Source organism: Bos indicus, chromosome 19 (assembly GCF_029378745.1).
Source record: "Bos indicus isolate NIAB-ARS_2022 breed Sahiwal x Tharparkar chromosome 19, NIAB-ARS_B.indTharparkar_mat_pri_1.0, whole genome shotgun sequence".
NCBI classification, from domain to species: domain Eukaryota; kingdom Metazoa; phylum Chordata; class Mammalia; order Artiodactyla; family Bovidae; genus Bos; species Bos indicus.
Window position 1 is genome coordinate 47,116,518 of NC_091778.1, and position 23,123 is coordinate 47,139,640.

General features: G+C 48.8%; 1 protein-coding gene across 17 annotated transcripts in view; it reads left to right on the forward strand.

Moving 5' to 3' along the window:
- The first annotated feature begins 12,758 nt into the window (after positions 1–12,758).
- MAPT (microtubule associated protein tau) overlaps positions 12,759–23,123 on the forward strand; it is a 120,637-nt gene continuing 110,272 nt past the window's right edge. For 7 of the 17 annotated variants that reach the window (XM_019980995.2, XM_019980998.2, XM_019981001.2 and 4 more), the window contains exon 1: positions 14,112–14,271. The gene's annotated coding sequence lies outside the window, so the exon portion shown is untranslated. Of the gene's footprint in view, positions 12,905–14,097; positions 14,272–23,123 lie in introns of those variants that run through there. The other 10 variants (XM_070773686.1, XM_070773691.1, XM_070773680.1 and 7 more) reach the window with 7 other exon arrangements.

The following is a 23,123-nucleotide window of genomic DNA, read 5'->3' on the forward strand; positions in this document are numbered from 1 at the left end:
TCACTGACTCAATGGACATGAGTTTGAGCAAGCTCTGGTAGTTGGTGGGGGACAGGGAGGCCTGGTGTGCTGCAGTCCATGGGGTCACAAAGAGTTGGACATGACTGAGTGACTGAACTGACTGACTTTTTCTCTCATCTTCTTTTTACTAAACTTCCTAAGATTTTGGCCCCTTCTTCTTCTTTCCTCACCTAGTGAGATTTGCCATCCTTAAATAAATCCAGTGGGACTTTATTGCTGGTCCAGCTTGCTCTTCCTGAGTGGCCTTGGGCTTGGCTGCATCTGCCATCACTTTGGCTGCACGTGACTTCCCGAGGCTGGATTCCCCAGGCTGAACACACGAAAAAGCTTCCAGGACTGTCTCACTCTTCACTCTTTCCCACAAGTCCAGCCTCACAAGTTGCAAATGGTTAACTGCAACTCCCTTGGGTGGAGAAATGGGGGTCATGGGTTTGGAATAGGCTACAGAGAGGGCAGGGGGAGGGTCAGCCAGCGATTCAGGCCCCTTCAGATCTCTCCCCCTCTTGTTTCTGTTTCCCTTGGAGGGACCGTCTCCATGAGGCTAGAAACCCTGGCCGCCGGAGCAGATGGGAGCCTCTTCCTCTAGTTCCAACTAGAAAGAGCCTGCAGGTCAACCCTGCTTGGATCAGGTGCCCAGTTGCAGGAACAGAGGGGTAGACACCATCACAGGGGCTCCTGATCAGAACCACATGGTTCCCATGGACAAAAGGGGTATTTCTCCTAAAGAAGAGGACATCCTCATCCTAGAAAAAAGGTATGAGTCGAAAACACACAGAACAGGGGTGTCCACATCACCCCGTGTTCTGATCATGTGCTGCCCTTGGTGTGCGTGAGGGCTGGTTCCTTAGCAGCAGGAAGACCTTGGGAGACCTGGCTGGTCTCTCCAGCTGTTCTTGTTTTTACCTCCTTTACCCAGATGCTTCCATCCACAGCAGGTGCTCAGAACACACTGGCTCCCAACTTCAGCGGCCCTTCCTCAGGGCACCAAGGACCCTGGATGCTGACAAATCTGACTTTTTTCAGCAATCAGCCCTACATGAAGAAAGTTATTAAAAATTTTTTTTAAATTTTATCCACTTAATTTATTGTTATTTTTATTTATTTTTGGCTGCACTGGGTCTTCTTTGCTGTGCACAGACTTTCTCTATTTGTTGTGAGCCAGGTGCTCTGGCTTCTCATTGAGGTGGCTTCTCTTGCGGAGCACGGGCTTTGGGGTGCCTGAGCTTCAGAAGTTGGGGTGCATGAGCTTCAAAAGTTGTGGTGCATGGGCTTAGCTGTCCCATGGAACGTGGGATCTTCCTGGACCAGGGATCAAACCCATGTCCCCTGCACTGGCAGGCAGATTCTTTACTACTGAGCCACCAGGGAAGTCTGAAAGTTATTTTCTATTGTAAAATGTCAGATTTGAAAGGTTGATTGTCTCAGAGAATATATCATTTGAATACAAAGCATGGGCCCACATTTTTCTCCAGGATGCTTCTTTTCAAAGGGTCAGAATTTTTTTAAAGCTAAGCAATCCCCAGAGGGTCTTTTATTTCCCTCATTTTACAAACGAGGCAACAGGCACAAAGAAGTCAAGTGTTTTACCCAGTAATGCCAGCTAGTTAGCAGCATTTGCCATAAGGAATCCTAAAAATTAATCAACGATCAGGGTTTCCATCTGATGTTTGCAAACTAATTAAGAAAAATATGGTAACAAAAACTTCTTTTGGACAGGTATGCCTTTTTAAGGCTTAAGTTTAAGCCATAAGTTTGGGGGGTTTTTTAGCTACATGAATATTAAATTGAATTTTTCTCTTTTGTGCATTCATCTACAAAATGTTTTATCTTTTACATCAAACAGTAATGAACCTTGGCTTCATGTTTCTCTGCCCTTCACCTCTACCTCTGGAATCTGAAGCAAACACTTCAGGGTACCAAGGGAATTAGGACAGAAGAATTCTTTGTAAAGGAATTACTTAAGTCATTGGTCACTCTGGTTTACCTAGTTTGAATATTCACGTGCGTCTTCCTTAAAGAGACAAGCACTCCTATAGTCATGATGTTTGGTACAATTTTTCTTCTTTAGCCTGTTCATAATTTTGATTCCACATCCCAAACCCAAAGTCATTGGCCCCAACTTACCAGAAGAAAGCAGTTATTGTGGATGAACATGCAAAGCACGCTGGCCCTGAGATGCTATTGTGGAGCACAAAAGCCCCTCTGTGACTTTGTGAGAGCTGGTCCCCCACATCACACAGCAAGCAAAAGGGCCCGCACTGTGCTCACGCTCTGTTTAACCCTCCTGAATTTGTAAACAACTGAAACACAACACAAACAAGTCATTTCTTTTTTTAGCTCGCTCATGTTTTTAACTCAATAAAGTGTTTGTTAATTAACTTCATGAGCTTTTCATTTTTTTAACCCCAGACTATCCCGGCATTTGAATGGACTCCACTGGCTGGTCTGAATGGGATGGTTTCTTCGCATAAGGGCTGACTTCTGTGTATAGCAGTCCTGTGCAGGTCCTTAGAGCAGTCAGGTTAGGCTGGGATTATGGTGCAATGACAAAGGATACCCAAATCTCAACGGTTTGACAGGAGTTCGCCTTCCTCTCATGTTATGTGTCCTATGAGGATCAGGAGGGGGCTTGGAGTTCATGGTAATTACTCAGGGGCTCTGCCCGAAGGAAGCTCCATCTGACCTGTGCTTCGACACTCGCCTCAGCGGACAGAGAGAACTCCCGAGGGACTCACACAAGCAATCAAAGGCTCCAGCCCAGAAGTGACACCCGTCACAACTCACTGGTCTGAACTGGTCACATGACCATACACAGCAGGGAGTCCAGTGCCCTGTGGCTCACCAGGCCTCAGCATATACACACGCCATTCACAAGAATCCCACCTTCAGACTGTGTCCAGGGGAGAAACCTCTCTGAGGAGAAAGTGAAAGTGTTAGTCGCCCAGTCATGTCTGATTCTTTGCGACCCCATGGACTGTAGCCCACCAGGCTCCTCTGTCCATGGAATCTCCCAGGCAAGAATACTGGAGAGGGCTGCCACTTCCTTCTTCAGGGGATCTTCCCGACCCAGGGATGGAACCCAGGTCCCTTGCATTGCAGGCAGATTCTTTACCATCTAAGCCACCAGAGGGCCCAGTGCCAAATCAACCAAACACAAGTATCAGTTATGAGCGAGGCCTGAATGGAACGAAGGAATAAAGACAACCAAAGTCATAGAATTTTTCACCTAGTTTTTCTTGTTGTTGTTTTGTTCTGGCCGTGCTTCATGGCTTGTGGGATCTTAGTTTCTCAAGCAGGGATGCAACCCAGGCCCCTGGCAGCAGAAAGTGAAGTGAAGTCGCTCAGTTGTGTCCAACTCTTTGTGACCCCATGGACTGTAGCCTACCAGGCTCTTCTGTCCGTGGGATTTTCCAGGCAATAGTACTAGAGTGGATTGCCATTTCCTTCTCCAGGGTATCTTCCCGACCCAGGGATTGAACCTGGGTCTCCTGCATTGTAGACAGATGCTTTACTGCCTGAGCCACCAGGGAAGTCCAATCTTAACCACAGACCACCAGGAAATTCCAAATTTTCACCTAATTTTTTGGTATGTGAGTATATCTCATTTTTTTCAAAAACTGACATGTTCCTCCCTGGAGGAAAAAAAGTCAGAGGTGCTTGTAATATCTCCCGGGTAGAACCCAGCAATGCTGTTACATGTCCTACAACGCACAGGACAAGCCCCCACGACAAAACTTGTTGTCTAGAATTCTTCCAGGCACATAAATCTGAGTCCAGGTCTCATATCTCCCCTCTGAGCCTACTTAGGATCATGGGACAAGGTCCTGGATAGACCCTAAGGCTGACATGGTTGAGAAGTCCTGTATTAGAGTAAAGCCAAGTTCACATTTGGAAAACACAAAACAAAATAAATCCACAAACCAAAATGAGCAGAAGTCTGCCTTGAGTTCAACCCCTGCCTGTTGAATTCGCGGGGAGGTTGTGGTTCCAGCTGCTGAAATCACATGGAAGCGTCCATGAGATGGGCTGCAGCCAGGCCCTACAAGCTGTGGTGACCCAGATTAGGAATCTGATCAGGGCTTACAAGGGGCCTTGATTTTCTGAACACCCATTAGTACCTTTTCCCCAGCAGTGGCAACCAGATGACGTCAGATGTTCCTGGGGGTGAAAGCTCCCCCAGCAGAGACTCTGCTTTAACACACTGTTCAAGTTTGCTAAGGTACCATTCCAGTTGTGCTGCAGAGGGCCAAACCTGGAACAAAACATAGAGGGCCTGATTTTTAAACCCAGCTCTGCCATTAAATCACTCACTGCCCTTCCTTTTTGGGCCTCTGCTTCTGTATCTGTAAGGTGAGAGGCTCAAACAGGACAATTTCCTAAAGTCTGTTCAGAGCTTCCTATTGTTCTAGGGCTTGGCTTCTGGAATTTTTCTTTCCAATTAATACTGTGCCAGTCATAGCCTCACCCTCTCCAAAGAAACAGTGAAGTATTTCTTTCTTTATTTTTTTCTTTTTTTAAAGAGGAGTTGTTTTGACAGTAGAGGGATAGTAATTTTATTTATTTACTTATTTATTATTTTGGCCACTCCACTCAGCATGCAGGATTTTAATTCCCCCACCAGGGATTGAACCCGGGCCCTTGGCAGTGAGAGCCTGGAGTCCTAACCTCTGGACAGCCAGGGAATTCCCAGAGTGAGGATTTTGGCTGCACGGTGACACAGACCAGGTGACAGCAGCCACCTGGACTGATGAAGGGACGAAAGAATGTGAAGGGCGGCAGCCATGGAGTAAACAGGAGGGGGCTGGGGAGAGGCACTGGCAGGGGAGGTTCTGAATCCACCAAAAGGCATTTTCTGGGCTGACCCCACACTGAAAAGTTATCTGTGATCCAAGGAATAAGAAGAGGTGGGCAAGGGCTGCTAAACGGTTTTTGGAGGAGAAGTTAGGAGAAACAGCATGCAAAGTACACAGAGAAAAGAGCAGTGTACCAAGAAAGGGAGGGAATTGTGTGTGTGTGTGTGTGTGTGTGTGTGTGTGTGTGTGACTCTGTTGTATCCTTGCTAATGGCAAGAGAAACCGAACCATTTCAATTCAGCTTGAATCTGCCTACGACCTTTTAAAAAAAAATGACCACAGGATTATTAGGTTTGCTGGTCTCTTAAAGGCCTCTTGACCTTGTTCAGCTGTAATCAAAAGACAGGGGCAAGAGGAGAGAGGAGAGAGAAGCCCCCTTGCTCTTTACCATCCACATTTTCTCCTGGTCCATCTCAGAATCCAATAAAGCCTGACAGTGAACTTGAAAGGGAGTGAGAGGTATTTAATAAAGGGCTGTTCTGTCTAAACAATGATTCAGGAATTTTTGGAAGCTGGGAGAAACAGGCTGAACAGCTTTTCCACTCCAGGTCCCCTAAAGAGGGTTTATGCATGTCTTTTATTTGTCTTAGTTTTGAACCTACTTTTTTTTTTCTTTTTCAGCCACATCAACACTTTTCTGGATTGCTGATAAACTGAGCTCTCAGGCTTTGCTATATGCCACAGTCTGCCCCTGTTTCTCACCCAGTTCCTCTTTTATTCATCCAGTCTGCCAATCCCTCATCAGCTGTTTATGAAGAACCTACTGTGTGTCGAGTACTGTATTACAGGCCGAGGATACAAAGGTGAACAAAATACAGTTCAGGCCTTCCAGGCATCACACTCAGATGGATAAGTACGTAAGCGATCACCCACCAGTGTGGTAAGTGGGTCTCTCGGGGTAACTCCTGGCCTTAAAAGGCAGGTCTCAGGTGAGCCTTCTGAGGAGGGAGCACTGGAGCTAAGTTTTGAAGGGCAAACAGAAGCTATTTGGGCACTAAAGAGGGAATGATCTAGGCTTATGAAAGGTTTGAAAGCAAGAGAATTTGGTGATCCATTGAAGTGTAAAGTTATATTCACATTGAATATAATGTGATTGGATGGTAGTGTTCCATGAGGACCCAGGCCATGTCTGCCAAGCCAAGGCAGTGTGTGTCTGTTTCAAACCACATTATTGAATATACAGTGTTGATTTACTAACACTGAGCTCACAGCCAACAGGGTGTTCCCAGGTGGTGCTGGTGGTAAAGAACCCGCCTGCCAGTGCAGGAGGCCTAAGAGACAGCAGGTTTGATCCCTGGGTTGGGAAGATCCTCTGAGGAGGGCGTGGCAATCTACTCCAGTATTCTCACCTGGAGAGTTCCATGAAGAGAGGAGCCGGCGGGCTACAGCCCACAGAGTCACAAAGAGTCAGACACGACTGAAGCGACTTAGCATGCACGCACGCACAGCCAACAGCCTGTAACTAGTGCCTGCTAATGCTTTCCTAATACATGTATTTTCTCCATGAGGCACATCACACCCTCCTCACGCAGAGAAATGTTAGAGCCATTTTAAACAGCAAAATCACCAGCAAAACCCACAAAACCACAGGAACTGTGGCACTAAATAGATGGCAGAAAGGACACTTGCTTACAGTGTGAGAGCTGAAAACAGAGAAGTGACGCCTTGCTGGACCTCAGCTGGGAATGAGCGAGGTTGGACCAATCACATTTTTTGCGCCGCTGTGCATACACACAAGTGACCGCAGAAGTGCCACGAGTATGGGACAGTGTACAAAAACATTTTAGGGAGTAGCAAATTCACAGATAGGGAGTCATAAATAATGAGGATCATCTGTATTTCAGAAACATAAATACAAACCCTGAAATTCTCACTACTGCCAATGACCATTGTATTCAGTAGAATATTTTGATTTTGGGCTTTCCTGGTGATCCAGTGGTTAAGAATTCACCTTGCAAAGCAAGGGACACAGGTTCGATCCCTGGTCCAGGAAGATTCCCACATGCCGTGGAGCAACTAAGCCCATGTGTCACAACTACTGAAGCCTGCCTGCCTAGAGCCCATGCTCTGCAACAAGAGAAGCCACCGCAATGAGAAGCCCGCTCACCACAACGAAGAGTAGCCCCCGCTCGCCGAAACTAGAGAAAGCTTCCGTGCAGCAACGAAGACCCACTACAGCCAAAAATAAACAAATAAAGTTTGAGAAGTAACAGGAAAACAACCCCAAGGGGAGTAAAAGAATATTTTGATTTCTCCTAGAATGCACGAGAAAGGCATACCTGAGTTTGGAGCTACTGATGGATTTAAGACTAAAGATCTGAGACTCCTTACGCACTGCTGGTGGGGATATAAACGGATGCAGTCACCATGGAAAACAGGATGAAAGCTCCTTGAAAAATTAAAAGTAGAATTGCCATATGGTTCAAGGATTTAACTTCTGGGTATTTACCCGGAGAAAACAAACATACTAATTTGAAAAGATACATACACACCAGGGCTTCCCAGATGGCGCTAGTGGTAAAGAACCTGCCTGCCAGTGCAGGAGACATAAGAGACGTGGGTTCGATCCCTGGGTTGAGAAGACCCCCTGGAGGAAGGTATGGCAACCTTGTCCAGCATTCGTGCCTGGACAATCCCATGGACAAAGGAGCCTGGAGGGCTACAGTCCACGGGGTCACCAAAGAGTCATACACAACTGAAGTAACTTAGCGTGCACGCAGCATATGCACACCAACGTTCATTGCAGCATTATTTAAATAGCCAGGCTCAGATGGTAAAGAATCTGCTGTAATTCAGGAGACCTGGGTTCAATCCCTGAGTTAGGAAGTTTCCCTGGAGAAGGGAATGGCAACCCACTCCAGTACCCTACACCAGAGAATTCAGTGGACAGAGGAACCTGGAGGGCTACAGTCCATGGGGTCACAAAGAGGTGGACTCAGTCGTGACTACTACACATGTGACATGACAAGATATGGAAGCAACCTAAGTGTCCACTGACAGATGAATGGATGAAGAAGATATGCTGTGTGTGTATACTTATGTATATACATACATATATGTAAAATGGGATATTACTCATCCATTAAAAAATAAAATAGAATCTAGTCATATGTGACAACATGGATGAATCTGGAGGGCATTCTGCTGAATGAAATAAATCAGAGAAATAAAAATACTGTATGATCTCACTTGTATGTGAACTCTCAAAAACAAACATAAAACAGAAACAGACTCAGATAGGGAGAAAAAAATGGGTGGTTGTCACAGTGGAGGGGCGTGACGTTGGCAAAATAGGTGAAGGGGATACAGAGGTACAAACCTCCAGCTGTAAAGTAAATAAGCCATGAGGATGTAACATACAGCATGAGGAACATGGTCAATGATATCGTAATGACTTTGTATGGGGACAGATGGTTATTAGACTTACACGGTGATCATTTCACACATATGCAAAGTCAAATCACTATGTACTGTACCTGAAGCTAACATAATAATGTCCATCAACTGGATTTCAATTTTTAAAAAAAGGCTAAAAATCTGGGAACTTGTAGAAAGCTACATTACACTGAAGCAGTGTTCAAAACAGACCATCCTGAGTCATTCTAGAAGGAAAGCCAGCCAGAGGGTGACTTACAGCTCACTCCCTGATGCCAGGGAAGCCAGACTACTGAACTAGCAGACTCATTTCCGACTGGAGCAAAGCAAAATACGTCAGAGCCCCAGAGAGCTCTCTGTTCTGTCAGCTGTCAGCAACTACACTGTATTGGTCTAGGGAGGAGCATCAAAAAATCATGGTGTCTTGAGTTGCCACTTGCTGACAGAAATGCAGCAGGCTTTGCCCAACACTGTGTTACAAGAACAGCCTAGGCAGCCAGTGCTTCAGAATTTTCCAGAACCAGTGATAAATAAGCTCCTTAAGCTGCTAAATCCCAGAGAACCTCTGGGGCAAGGATTTACTTGAAATGCTAGACATGCGACAAGAAGTTGTATTTAACATTTAAAAGGATAGATCGTCACTTATATAGGAACAAAAGAAGTTCCAGAACGCAGTTCCCTCAGAGTCTCATCTCGTGGCTGTCCCACTGACTTCATGGGGACTTCCCTTGATCAAAAAATTATAATGCTTAGAATTTTATTTTTAATGATATTTCATGTATTTTAATTGTAATACTGCATTCTTTTAGTATCTATTTATTTTATTTTTGGTTGCACTGAGTCTTTATTCCTGCACGTGGGCTTTCTCTAGCTGGGGTGCAGGGGCTCTAGGGTACCACGGGCTTCAGTAGTTGTGGCGCACAGGTTAGCTGTTCCACGGCATGTGGGATCTTCCCAGACCGGGGATCGAACCCCTGTCCCCTGCACTGGCAGATGGATTCTTATTGACTGTACCACCAGTGAAGTCCTAGAATTTTATTTTTAAGTAAATATTTTTAAATAATGTACGCCATAACCTGCCTGGGTGGTACCTAACACCAAGTTTTTTGTTTTGTTTTTTGCATTTTTCCAATTTTGTTTGAATTTAATTTTAAAAGGTGGATTTTATTTTTATAGTAGTTTTAGGTTCAAATAAAACTGAGTAGAAAATACAGAGTTTCCACAAACTTCTTGCCCTCTCCCACACATAGCTTTACCCACCATCAACATCAGGCATCAGAGTGGTAACTCTGTTACAATCCATGAGACCTATATTGATACATCATTATCACCCAAAATCCACAGTTTACATTAGAGCTTTTAAAAAATATATTTATTTATTATTTTTGGTTGCACCAGGTCTTTGTTGCTGTGCGCGGACTTTTTCTAGTTACGATGAGCGGTGGCTGCTCTTCCTTGCGGCCTGAGGGTTTTTCATTGGTGGCTTCTCTTGGGCAGCACAGGCTCTAGGCACATGGTCTTAGGAGTCGTGGTGCGCAGGCATGTGGGATCTTCCTGGACCAAGGATCGAACCCATGCCCCCTGTATTGACAGGTGGATCCTTATCCATTGTACCACCAGGGAAGTCTTACCTTAGAGTTTACTCTTGGTGTTGTACGTTCTGTGAATTTTGACAAATGTATGATGACCTGAATTTACCATTAAAACATCATACAGAAGAATTTTCTGCCTAAAAATCCTCTTTGCCCCACTTCCTCCCCCTCAATCCCTGACAACTATTGACCTTTTTACTGTCTCTACAGGTTTATCTTTTCCAGAATGTCATACAGTGGGGATCACACAGTATGTATCCTTTCCAGATTGGTTAGCCCTCAATGTATAAGATCAATATCGATTAATAAGTCACCTGCAAATCACTATACCGAGAGCACCTTATAATCCTGGTTGTCACTGAATTCCCCACAGAAAGGAGGCATATAAGTGTTAGTTGCAAGTATAAGCAACCTCCTTTTCTGATTAAAAAAAATTAGGACACTAATAATAGCACTTAGAACTTGGTATTAGTTAGAAAAAAAGTGATAATGATATTCACTCTGAACCAAGAACAGCTTGTAAACAATAAAGTCAAGTACAACCTCCAGCCTGTAGCCAGTGAGATGTGACTCAGATCTCAATATTTTGGTAACTTAGAATTCTTATTTTTTCCAGTTTTATTAAGATATAATTGACAGACTTCACAGTGTAAGTTTAAAGTGTACAGCAGGGGTACTTCACTGGTGGGGCCAGTGGTTAAGAATCTGCTTTCCAATGCAGGGGATATGCCAGGTTTGATTCCTGGTTGGGGAATTAAGATCCCACATGCTGTGGGGCAACTAAGCCTGAGTGTTGCAACAAGAGAAGCCATGCACCACAATGAAGACCCAGGGCAGCCAAAATAAAAAAAAATTTTAATATGTATATGTATATATATATATATATATATATATATAGAGAGAGAGAGAGAGAGAGAGAGAGAGAGAGAGAGGAAGGATTACAACAGTAAGTTTAGTTACAAAAAAAAGTCTTTTTCCTTGCAGTGAGAACTTTTACTCTCTTAGCACACCAGGCAATAGTGTTAACTACAGTCATCACTTTGTACATTGCTTCTTACTTACAGAATTCTGACTACATCGTCCATAGAGTGGGATTTTGCCAGTGATGGCACAATTTAAGTGAAAGTTAATGCTCGACTTGGTTTCAAGTTCTATATTTGGGGCACCCCTCTGAGAACTCCCCAAATCACCTGACACTCCCTGAGGTGGGGAGATCCAGTATGACAGAGCAAAGCCAGATATAAGGAGAGGCTGACCTCATGGATCTGTTATGCCTTGTCCCTATTTCTGGGGCCCAGGATCATCCTCACTTTTTTGACAATAGATCTACTCTGCTGAGTCACATGTAACTGAAACCCCCATCTGCAGTTTGTCCTGCTTCTTGTTGGAATCCAGAAAACCTAAACAAGGGTCAGCGTTCTCAGCAGGATAATAGCGGGAAGGAGAGGTGGATAAGAAGCATTCCGGAAATATAAAGACAGAAAGGAAAATATGGGCCTAAGCAAAAATTACTGAGACGTAAGTCTAGAGAAATTAAGGCACGGATCGGCCTCCCTTTATATAATTGTGGTGTTTATAAATCTGCCTGTAGATCAACTCACTTGTCAAATGCAACAGGGAACTGACATTTAGCAGAGTTTGGATGTGGTTCCTTTTGTATGGTGGAGCATTTGTCTGTAATGTTAATAACTAATTTTCTAATCTAGTTTATAGATAGCATAGATATTCCCCTACGGTGGCTTTGAGAGAGGATGTAGGTGTCCCATCAAAGCATCTTGCCTAGGAAATTCCCTGGTGGTCTAGTGGTTAAGATTCGGTGCTTTCGCTGCCATGGACCCGGGTTAAATACTGTAAGATGCATGACACAGTCACAAACAAACAAACAAAAACCTTGCTGAGCGCACAATTAGACAGAACAAATGCCCTTCTGGTTGTCCAAATACTCTGCCAGGTTGGAAATATCCCTTTCAGTTGGAATGATTAGGGGAGGCTTTGGTAAAATTTGAACTAGGTTTTGAAAGTTAGGTAGGATATTGGTGGATGGAGAAAGAATAAGGACTTTGCAGGCAAAGGAGAACCCCAGAGGAGAGTAAAAGTTCAGTCAGGCAAGCTCAGTTGGCCATAGAGTAGATGAGAGAGAAAACTGGAGAGGACAGAGGCTCAGATGATGTGCTGGGGGGCGGAGTAGGGGCTGGGGAAGGGGATGCACAGGAGTTTAAGGAGGAGTTTAATTTCACTTATGGAGCAGTTAGAAGCCTTTAGGCAGGGTGGGCTGACATAGAAAGAAACAGAGAAGGGAGACCAGTAAGGTCACTACATATTCAGAACCATGAAAATGGTCTTTAGGGTAAAGGTGGCAGAACAACCAAAGGGTCAATTCTAGAGACTCAGAACTTAAAAAATTGGCTCCCATCTACACCATCCACTCAGTGCTCCCAGTATATATTAATTAAACCCCTGCGAATAAAAAATCTTTAGTTACTTTCTTTTTGTATTAATCTATAACATACAAGGGCTTCCCAGGTGACACGAGTGGTAAAGAACTCACCTGCCAGTGCAGGAGATGTAAGAGACGTGGGCTCAATCCCTGGGTTGGGAAGATCCCCTGGAGGAGGGTATGGCAACCCACTCCACAACTCCTGCCTGGAAAATCCCATGGACAGAGGAGCCTGGTGGGCTACAGTCCATAGGGCCGCAAAAAGTCGGACACGACTGAAGTGACTTAGCACATAACACGTAACAGTTTTGAAAAATTGTGAGCTATGCAAATAAAACTTTAAGACAAATTCCTGTCCTTTTAGTACAAGACAGCAGTCCCCAAGCCCTCATGCATTTAAAGCCTCCCACTGACTGTCAGGGCTTAAATTAGATGTTGGGGAGACCAGCTAAGGACAAAGCCCAGAGATTGGCTGACTGAGAGGATGAAAGCCTCTGCTGCTAATTCGCTCCAGTCGTGTCGGACTCTGCGACCCCATAGACAGCAGCCCACCAGGCTCCCCCGTCCCTGGGATTCTCCAGGCAAGAACACTCTGGTCACTTTCAATCTGAAGCAGTGTTATCCAGGTGAGAATCTCCAGCAGGCACTTAGAAATCCAGATCTCAAATTCTACACAGTGTAACAGTCTTTGACAAACAAGATAAAAATAACTTTATATGTGAAAATGTTTTGTAAGGGGGTAAGTGAAATTTCATCTAATTTAAGATTTTATTCTTAGGTTTAAGATAATAGATGTGAATGATCCTTGTTAAAACAAAAAAACCCCAAACCCTTCAAAACCTTGCACTACCTTATTACCTGGGATTTCTTTGGAAAGAATGATGCTAAAGCTGAAACTCCAGTACTTTGGCCACCTCATGCGAAGAGCTGACTCACTGGAAAAGACTCTGATGCTGGGAGGGACTGAGGGCAGGAGGAGAAGGGGACGACAGATGAGATGGCTGGATGGCATCACTGACTCGATGGACGTGAGTCTGAGTGAACTCCGGGAGTTGGTGATGGACAGGGAGGCATAGAGTGCTGCTATTCATGGGGTCGCAAAGAGTCGGACACGACTGAGCGACTGAACTGACTGACTGAAGTCAGCCTTAACTCAGTTTTAAGTCTTAGCAAATTGAAGTAGATTTGCCAAGAATTCACCTTGATCAATAACAAAAAAAGGTGAAAAGAAAGCAGGCCGAAAGAAAGCAGATCCAATGAAACTGATCTGCAACCAGGGGAATCATTTCGGGAAATTCAGGGGAGGGTCAGGGTGCCAGCGATAAGCGGGGCAAGCCCGGGGAGGTTTTGAGGTCTGGGGTGGACGCACTGGAGGGATGTCCATATGGAAACCCGCCCAGAACCTTCCCGAGACAGGAGATCACTCCAAGACGTCAGGGGGATAAAAGAGGCAGCGGACCTGGGGGCGGAGCACCCAGGCCCTTCTCGACCCAGGGAGCAACCAAGCCACCCTCCCAAGGGATGAGACCCCGCAGACAAAGGCTCCAACCGCGACAGGAGACCCAGAGTGCGCCTGCGCCAAGGGACGCGCGTGCGCGTTGTGGTCAGCGCCGCGGCCCAAGTCGTGGGAGGAGGGGAGACCCGGGACGGGAAGCGCCGAGAGGAGAGAGCAGGGAGGCGGGGAAGGGCCGAACCTTGGGGCGCTCGCGCGCGCCCACTGGTGGCCGGAGGAGAATACGCCCACCAAGTCCTCACGGCCCGCCCCTCCCCTGGGGAGGCTCGCGCTCCCGCTGCTCGCGCCTGCGCCGCCCGCCGGCCGCTGGAGCGCGCCCTCTCCGCTCGTGCGCGCGCTCGCAATCTCCGCCACCCACCAGCTCAGGCACCAGCAGCAGCGCCGCCGCCGCCGCCGCCGCCGCCCACCTTCTGCCGCCGCCACCACAGTCACTTTCTCCTCTGCCTCCCTCTACTGTCCTCGCCCTCTGTCGACTATCAGGTAAGTGCGAGGCTCCGAAATCTGCCTCCCCGTCCGCCCGGCTGCACCTGCATACCGCCTCCTCTCTCCTCAGAGATGGGTTTCATGAGGTGGGCATTGGTCGGGGGCAACGGCGGCGGCCGCTCCTTGCGCCCTCTGCGCTCCAGCGCTGGGATTGATTGGGGTGACTTGGAAAGGGACCCATGCAAGGGATGCACGCGTGTGTGTGTGTATGTCCTGTGTGTGGCGGGGGGGGGGGGTGGGGGGGGGCTGTCTACACGACCCGCTTCACACAGACCCGGCAGAGGTTGTGCCCACAGGGTGGGGCGCGGATGGCGGTGATCTGGGGGAGGGGGCTGCTATGCACGCTCGAACACCGTCTGTTGCCGCAATGGGCGTGTGACTCTGTGGGGGGTGGGTGGAGAGGGGTCCAATGACGACCCCCAAAACCTAACCTGTAATCCAATTTCTCTGCCTCGGTTTGCAGACAAGGTATTGATCGGTTTCTAGAAAAGATGACTCCCTGCCTGCCCCTCCCTACCCCTCCCCGGCCCTGATTCCAGCGGGGCTTTCGCTGCCCTTGGTTTAAGGCGGTGGCCCACCCTCTTCTCGTTTTCCTCCTTCAGAAACCCGCAGGGGACATTTGGGGGCTGGGAGTGAAATCGGGGAGATGGGGAGGGGTCTTGGCGCTGTCACTTTAGTTGCCCTTCCCCCTGCGCGCGCCTGGCACCGAGACGCGAGCAGCGCAGTGCCCGAGAGAACGTAGTGCGCGGATCCCAATGTGGAGGCTCAACAAGGCAGGGTCACCTGGACTTGGGATATGGAAGGACTTCGCAGCTGCAGATCCCGGCTCGAGGGTGCGCACAGCCGCAGCCCCGCACAGACCCGCTCAGGGGCGGCAGGTGCATTTCGGGGCGGGCCCCTTTCTCTGCGCTCTGCGCCGGGCGTCCGGCGTGTGCGCTCCCTGCCGGAGGCGCGGGGCTGGCGCGCAGGGCTCGCCCCTCACTGCGGCAGTGGGTGTGGACCCGGGTGGGCGAGGAGGGGGAGGGCAGGCTGTGCCTCCTCCCACTTCCACCCTGCTTTTTTCCCCTCCGATCGCGAGGTGCCATCTTTTTGCGGTGTGTCACGTCTTTAAAGCGCCATGCCAAGCCGGATGGCTGAGCTCTGGAGGACAGGGCGGGGACTGTCATTAAGGGGAGGGGGAGCAATTAGCGCTGAAATCTTGGCATTTTGCTGCCTGAGTACCGGGGGCGTTCACCCGAGATCTTCCTCGGGGGCTTGACTGCTTTGTGTGTAGGGCTTACGTGATCTGTGTTGCCAGCCCTGATTTTTGGCTTTTATTCTATGAAGGTGTTTAACCAGAGCTCCCGCCCCTCCCCCCGCTTTTTGCCCCTCATTTCCGAGCCCTTTGTTAGATCTCGGAGCTCGCCGGGGTCGAGGAACTCTAGTCCTCCCGGGGGGCACGCATGGACCGGGCGTGACCCCGCGCAGCCCTCTCCCAGAACTGGGGCGCGCGCCAGAAAGCCTCCGAGGGGCCGAAGGGGTGGGATCCGAGGTCCCTGCGCGCCTTGCCGGTGGCCGCAGAGGAACGATGCCCCTCCCCATACCTGGAGCGTCCGGGGGCCACGCCCCACCAGGCTGCACACCTAGGAGCACCGGCAACCCCCGGTGGGAGCTCGAAGGCGGGGCCCCTCTTCGCTTCACGCCCTGTTGCTTCGCCAGGAGGGAGATTGTGAGGAGGGGGCAAGAGGTTTTCTCCGGTGCTGCGGGCCACACCCATTTTATTAAGCGGACTGGAGAGGGGGCAGGGGAGGTTGTCAAGGAGACCACAAGAGCCGGGGGAATGGACCTTGGGGCGTTGCCCCGCCCCTTCGGAACAGAGATTGGGAACCTGGGATAGGCAGGGCCAGGCCCCGGGCCCCGGCTGCTGGGGGATGCTGGAGGGAGACCTCCCCGCCAAACCCTGAACCCATGGCTCTTCTTATTGGACTCCGGTGGTTGCAGCCACGCAGATAGACATCTCTCTGTTTTTATTATTGTAGTCGAATTTTATTTTAGAACTGTGCTGGATTTTCGCTTAAGAGTCCGAGTTCGCCGCCGCCTTGAAACCCGGAGGTGAGGATGGGGGAGGGGGCATTGGGGGAGGGGGGAAGGGATAGAGAGGCGAGTACGGGCCCTGGAGAACATATCCGAGCCTCGCCTTCCTTCCATTGGCCAGATCCTGGCCGGCTTTCTGGTTAATTCTATCGCTGGAAACTGGTGCGAGGGCGCAGTTCTGAGAAGGATGAGCACTTTAGGGGCCAAATCGTCTTCTCGAGCCGCGCAGATTTATCTGAATAGGCGGGGAATGACTCGGTCGGGGATCGAGAGCCTGCCCCGCGCCAGGCCGAACCTTCCCGTGGCTTCAAGATCGAAGCTGGTTTGGAGAGGTTCAAGGATCAATTCGAGCATCATCCCCGCCAATAGAACTGGACGAGAGATTCTGATACCAGACAGAACGAGGGTCTCGGAGCGGCCCTGGAAACGGGGAGCCCGCGGCCACGGCTGCCCGGGATGGACCTGGGGCAGAGAGGTCATCTCCTGTCGGTTGGGGGAAAAAGAGCCAGCAGAGGCGAGTGCCTTTAGCCCAGTACTAGAAACAAAGTGCAGTGCAGGCGTCCGCGATTTTACTCTATTTTGTGGTGTTTTGGCGATTTGATGGGGCTCTGGGGTCTGCAAGGCCAGGAGGAGTTGTGAATAGGGGAATCCGGGGACCAGGAGGTGGCCCTTCCTACGCTGAACCAGAACTCCATCCCTGACTCTGGGCGGGCTTGCCTACCTGGGATCTCCAGGGATGCCCCGTTTGCGCCCACTCTCCGACGCTGAAGCTCCGAGCCAGTCGCCGCATCAAGGTTTCCTGGCACCGATTCGAGGGCCATCGACTCCTGTCCCGGAATCTCCAGCAGGCGGGGGCTGTTTTAAGTCCGGAAGACCTGCTTGACGTCAGGCACTCGGGACCATGGGCGGGTCTCTGGCTAGTATGGGTTGGGATGGTTGAGGGGACCTGTTGAGGGGACTGCCCGCCTGCCCCTCCGGGCCACTCGCCTTCGGGCTCAGCAGGACAGCTTCGGGTTTTATCTGATCCTTGTCCCTCCAACTGACCTGTCCGACAACAAAAAGAGAAATGCCTTTCCTACCGTAATTAATTAAAGTATCATTTTGTGTTTTATGATACTGTTTATGTTTGTCCGATAAGAATTGCCTTCCATTCCTCCATCTCCAAACCTTCCCCTAAATAAATAGCACACCTCCTCCCAGCGACCACTCCAGAATGACTCTTGAAGCTAATCAATTTCTTGACCAACATTTGCTTCTATAACAGGTTATGAGTACTGCAATAATCTGGCTTGATTCTTGGGGTTCAACTTTGGACAGTTTGAGAGAGGCACTTGTCAGCTTTGCTGGTTTAGGGAATGAATGACAGTCGTAACCGTCTGACCTCCTCTGCACATCTCAGAAGGGTGTGGCTTTTGAGTGGTTTCTAGTATCTGGCACAGATCCCCTGACAGGAACAAAAGAAATGGATTATTCCCACAAATCACCAGAAAAAAAAAAAAACTTACAGTCAGTTTGACTGAAGAAGGGTCAGATTTATTCCAGTTGGGAAAAGAGCCTCTTCTTTTGAACATGCCCCTTGACCCACATGCTCTTTGAGAGCTGTGGCAGCCTGGAGATGTTACAGAATTGGGGTGCCCTTTGTTTAAGCTGAATTTTCCTTCTGCCCTTTTAACATCAGTTCATGAAGCCCATTTGTTGAGAAGTTTAAGAAACTGTGTTTTATTCCACCTTCCCTCAGCATTTATGTATATGATTTGGGTGGCTCCACAGCCATGTACATGAACATATGTTGATTTTCAATTAGATTGTGCCTTCCATTTACTTAATTAGTACCTTCCTTAGGCTCACCTTGAAAAAGAATCACTCAAAAACAAACAAAAACACCCTCAGGAGCTTAATACAGTGCTAGACATACAACAAGTCTTTGGGCCATGCTCATGTAACAAATAAATGGATAAAATGGGAAAATGCAGGTCGAAAAAGGTGGTGAAAAGAAAGCAGAATGGGAGGAGGGCCTTATTTGAGGTCATGTCATCAAGAAGTCTTGGGGGCCAATACAATACTGCAAAGCAGTTATCCTTCAACTAAACATAAGTAAATTTTAAAAAAGAACTTTTGGGGGGACTTCTCCCATGGTCCAGTGGCTAAGACATGGAGTTCCCAATGCAGGGGTTCGATTCCTGGTCAGAATCTAGATTGCATGTGCCACAACTAAAAAATCCCACACGTGGCAACTAAGACCCGGTGCACCCAAATAAATGAATATTTTTTTAAAAATGAAATTTGGGAGAGAAATCCAATCCAGTTTGTCCCCTGCTGCTCTGTCAAAATGACACCAAGAACGCTGCCTGAGCCTCTCCTCCCCTCCCCTCCTCTTCCCCGCCTTCCCCCTTCCTGCTGCCTGTGCCCCCAGCCTGGTCCCCACCACTCACTTTACCTTCATTTGCCAGACGAGCAGACAGGGGAGAGACCACACTCCCCCCGGGGTAAGGAAGACCCTGCCCCACCACCTCATGCAGGAGGTCAGAGGATCAAAGAGGGAAAAGCCCCTTTGCCTCTGCTCCTCCTTCCTCCCATTTTTCATCATTCCACTTAGAGGACCCCCAACCCTACCACACCCCCAGAAAATCCCCCCTGACCACCCATTCCTAACTTGCCAGTTGAGGCGCTTCCACTAGACTTGGAGCTGGCATGGGAGGGGCATTTCAGCCAGTGAGGGGAAGAGAACACCCCGGCGTCACCAGTGGGCTGCAGCAGAAAGAGGAATCCAACGTTCAGCTGGGACTGTCAGCGGCCTTCCTGTACAACAGTGGTTCTCAACCCCTGGGGCCACTGGGATGTCTACAGACACTTTTTTATTTCCACAACTGGGTGGTGGGTGCTACTGGCATCTAGTGGATGGAGGCCAGGGATCTGCTGAACAAGGCCCAGAATGCCTCAGAGACCTGGCCCCAAAAGTCCTAGAGCCAGGGTTGAGAAGCCCTACGACAGAAACACCGTTACCCTGGCACCATCATCTTAGTGGCATCTTATGGGGCTTTCCTCATACCTCAGTTGGTAAAGAATCCGCCTGCAATGCAGGAGACCCTGGTTCAATTCCTGGGTCGGAGAAGGGATAGGCTACCCACTCCAGTATTCTTGGGCTTCCCTTGTGGCTCAGCTGGTAAAGAATCTGCCTGCAGTGTGGGAGACGTGGGTTCAATCCCTGGGTTGGGAAGATCCCCTGGAGAAGGAAAAGGCTACTCTCTCCAGTATTCTGGCCTGGAGAATTCCATGGACTATACAGTCCATGGAGTTGCAAAGAGTTGGACATGGCTGAGCGACTTTCACGTTCACGTTCATGTTCCTTGAGTATCTTCTTGGAGTCCCTGTTCTAAGTGCTCTCTAGGGTGTGTGCTCAGTCGTGTCCGGCTCTTTGCCACCCCATGGACTATAGCCCACTAGGCTCCTCTGTCCATGGAATTATCCAGGCAGGAATACTGGAGTGGGTTGCTATTTCCTCATCCAGGGCATCTTCCTGCCCCAGGGAACAAACCCAGGTCTCTGCACTGGCAGGCGGATTCTTTACCACTTGAGCCACCTGGGAAGCCCAGGTGCTCCCCGGAGATTACCTCATTTAATCCCCACAACAACCCCTTTATGTAGGCAGGTTTCGTTATCTCAGTATTACATATGGGGAAACTGGAGTACAGAGAGGTTTAGTAACTCACTGAAGGTCACACAGCCAGTGAGTAGTGGAGCTGAGTGCCTGACTGTGAACTCCTTCCCTGTTCAGCTGCACGTGGGCTTAATAGGCGATTGTGGATTAGCAGGAACCCAAGCACAATCTGTAACATTGACCCAGTGGAATATTCTAATTCCAAAACCACTGACTCACACATGAACTTTTGTAAGAGTCTCTAATTGGAGCACAGCCTAAAGCTCGGAATTTCGGCTTTGACAAATGAAACAAGGGTTTCACTCAACCTCTGTGCCTCTGTTTATAAAACAAGGAAAATACCCTGGGGATCTTAAACTTCTTCCCCTCAAATCCAGGATATTGAGACTTCTCAGTTATACAAAGGAGCAGCCAGGCCTTTTTGGCTCAAAGAAGGCTAGAAATCAAGATTAGGGGATTGTGACATAGACTCAGCTATGGTCAAAGTCAAGTTACTGAAGTTTTAGGGACATCTGATCCCCATCTTAGGTTCTGCACCTTGGAGAGGTTGAAGCTTTAGCAGCTGCCATTGGGACCCAGCTCTGAGCCTGTGGGTGTGAGAGGAGTGGGATGGGCATAGGAAGGACTTCAGGCAAGAATCTCAGTCCCCCTCAGCAAAGGTGGGCCTGGGGGCTTCTCTCACTTCCTGGGGCCCAGGCTCTGCAGTAAATATTCTCTCACACTGTGGTGTAGAGGGGCGACCTGGAATCCTCCATCCACAGGACTCATTGCCTCTCCACCCAGCTACGATCCTGCTGCTTCGCACAGCCTCCTGTGTGGGTGATTGGACACATACCACACACTCCGGACTGTCTTCTGTTCCCTTGCCAAAGAGATTGCTGTCCAAGACTTCTTTCCCTGTCTCAGGTGCCACGCTGCTGCCAGGTTCCTTCTCTGCATAGATGGCCCCCACCTGAGTGCGAGGAGACAGTTTGAGGCCAGCTCGGGGTGGTTTTTGAGCTTTGAGGATTCTTTGATTAGGAAACGTTTCATGGTGCAGTGGTAAAGAATCTGTCTACCAATGCCAGAGACACAGGAGACTCGGGTTCGATTGCTAGATCAGAAAGATCCCCTGGAGTAGGAAATGGCAACCCACTCCAGCATTCTTGCCTGGGAAATTCCATGGACAGAGGAGCCTGGCTGGCTACTGTCGATGGGGTCGCAAAAGAGTCAGACACAACTGAGTGGCTGAGCATAAGCACAGTATAGGGGTAGGAATCAGCTTCCACAAAACGCCAGCTTGAATGACCTCCCGGTGGATTATCTGAAGTTGTTTTTGCTTGGTTGAGATTTCAATGGGCTTTGCACCTGCCCTAATCAGGAAAACTAAGACTTAATCCCCAAGAAATGCACTCTGTGCCTCAGCTATTCAAGGAAGGTTTGTGAGTACCTGGAGGGCAGATGCTGGTTTTCCCTGGGCAGGTTCCCCAGCTCACAGCAGTGTCTTGCACGTAGAAGCTGCAAGTTTGCCCTAATGGTTGAGGATGGGGGCTTGAATCAGAACTGCTGCTGCTGCTGCTGCTAAGTCGCTTCAGTCGTGTCCGACTCTGTGCAACCCCATAGACGGCAGCCCACCAGGCTCCCCTGTCCCTGGGATTCTCAAGGCAAGAACACTGGAGTGGGTTGCCATTGCCTTCTCCAATGCATGAAAGTGAAGAGTGAAAGTGAAGTGGCTCAGTCGTGTCTGACTCTTAGCGACCCCATGGACTGCAGCCTACCAGGCTCCTGCGTCCATGGGATTGTCCAGGCAAGAGTACTGGAGTGGGATGCCATTGCCTTCTCCTTGAATCAGAACTCCTGGGTGCAAATCCCCCTTTCCTACTGACTGCAAGCCCTACGCTGGGTTGTTTAGCCTCTTAGAGAGGTTTTTTTCTTCTTTGTAACTTGGGGTACAATAGTACCTACCTTGCCGGTTCCTGTGGGGTTTAAGTGGAGTGATATAGTGCTTAGCCCAGGGCTTGGCACATAATTGCTCATTAAATGGCTCTATGGCCAGCAGCCTCTGAGTAGACTCTTATGATTGGATGCATGTGCAAAGGTTCCTACTGACCCTGATGATGGAATCAATTGAAACAGATATATTGTTACAGTGAGTGGGGATCAAGATAGAAGTAGACTGTCCCATCTGGAACCAGGCAAGTGGTGTCGTTTGAATGGAAGTGAAGCCCCCCTGGAAAATCGCACAGACCCATGTGTCAGTGTACACACAGAACTCTTGCCATAGGCAAGCAGAGCGATTTACGATCTGTTGTCCCTGCTTCTGCCTTCTTCCTTCTTGAAATCCATTGCACACCAGGAATAGGCTGTATACTGTCCACACCAGCCTGAGCTGAGCCGCCCTCTCTCCCACCAACCTGGGACTACTGGTGAGCTGGCTTAGCAGTTCACTGGCTTCCCTGATAGCTCAGTTGGAAAAGAATCCACTTTACCAATGGAGACCCCAGTTCAATCCCTGGGTCAGGAAGATCTGCAGGAGAAGGGATAGGTTACCCACTCCAGTATTCTTGGGTTTCCCTTGTGGCTCAGCTGGTAAGGAATCCACTTGCAACGCTGGAGACCTGGGTTTGATCCCTGGGTTGGGAAGGGAGAAGGGAAAGGCTGCCCACTCCAGTATTCTGGCCTGGAGAATGCCATGGACTGTATAGTCCATGGGGTCCCAAAGAGTCGGACATGACTGAGCGACTTTCACTTCACTCTGATGTCTTACTGTTCACTCATTGCATAAACAGTGAGCACAGATGAGACTGAGAAAGCAACAGAACTAATGGAAGGCAGTTCAGGAGAGAGATTACAAATGAGATAATGAAGCAGTACTGAACTGGGTAAACTCGGAAGCAGGCTGATTCACGGTGGCAGCCGAGAGTCAAGTAGAAAAATGTTAAATGAAGCAAACTTGACATATTTTGAATCCAGGCAATGCCAAGCATCCAATAGCCAGACTTCTATATGAATTAATATATCTGATTATTAATAAATCTGTGCAGTGGTTAGGACTCCATGCTTTCACTGCTAAGGGACCATGTTCAATCCCCAATCAGGGAACTAAGATCCCACAAGCTTTTCAGTGTGGCCAAATAAA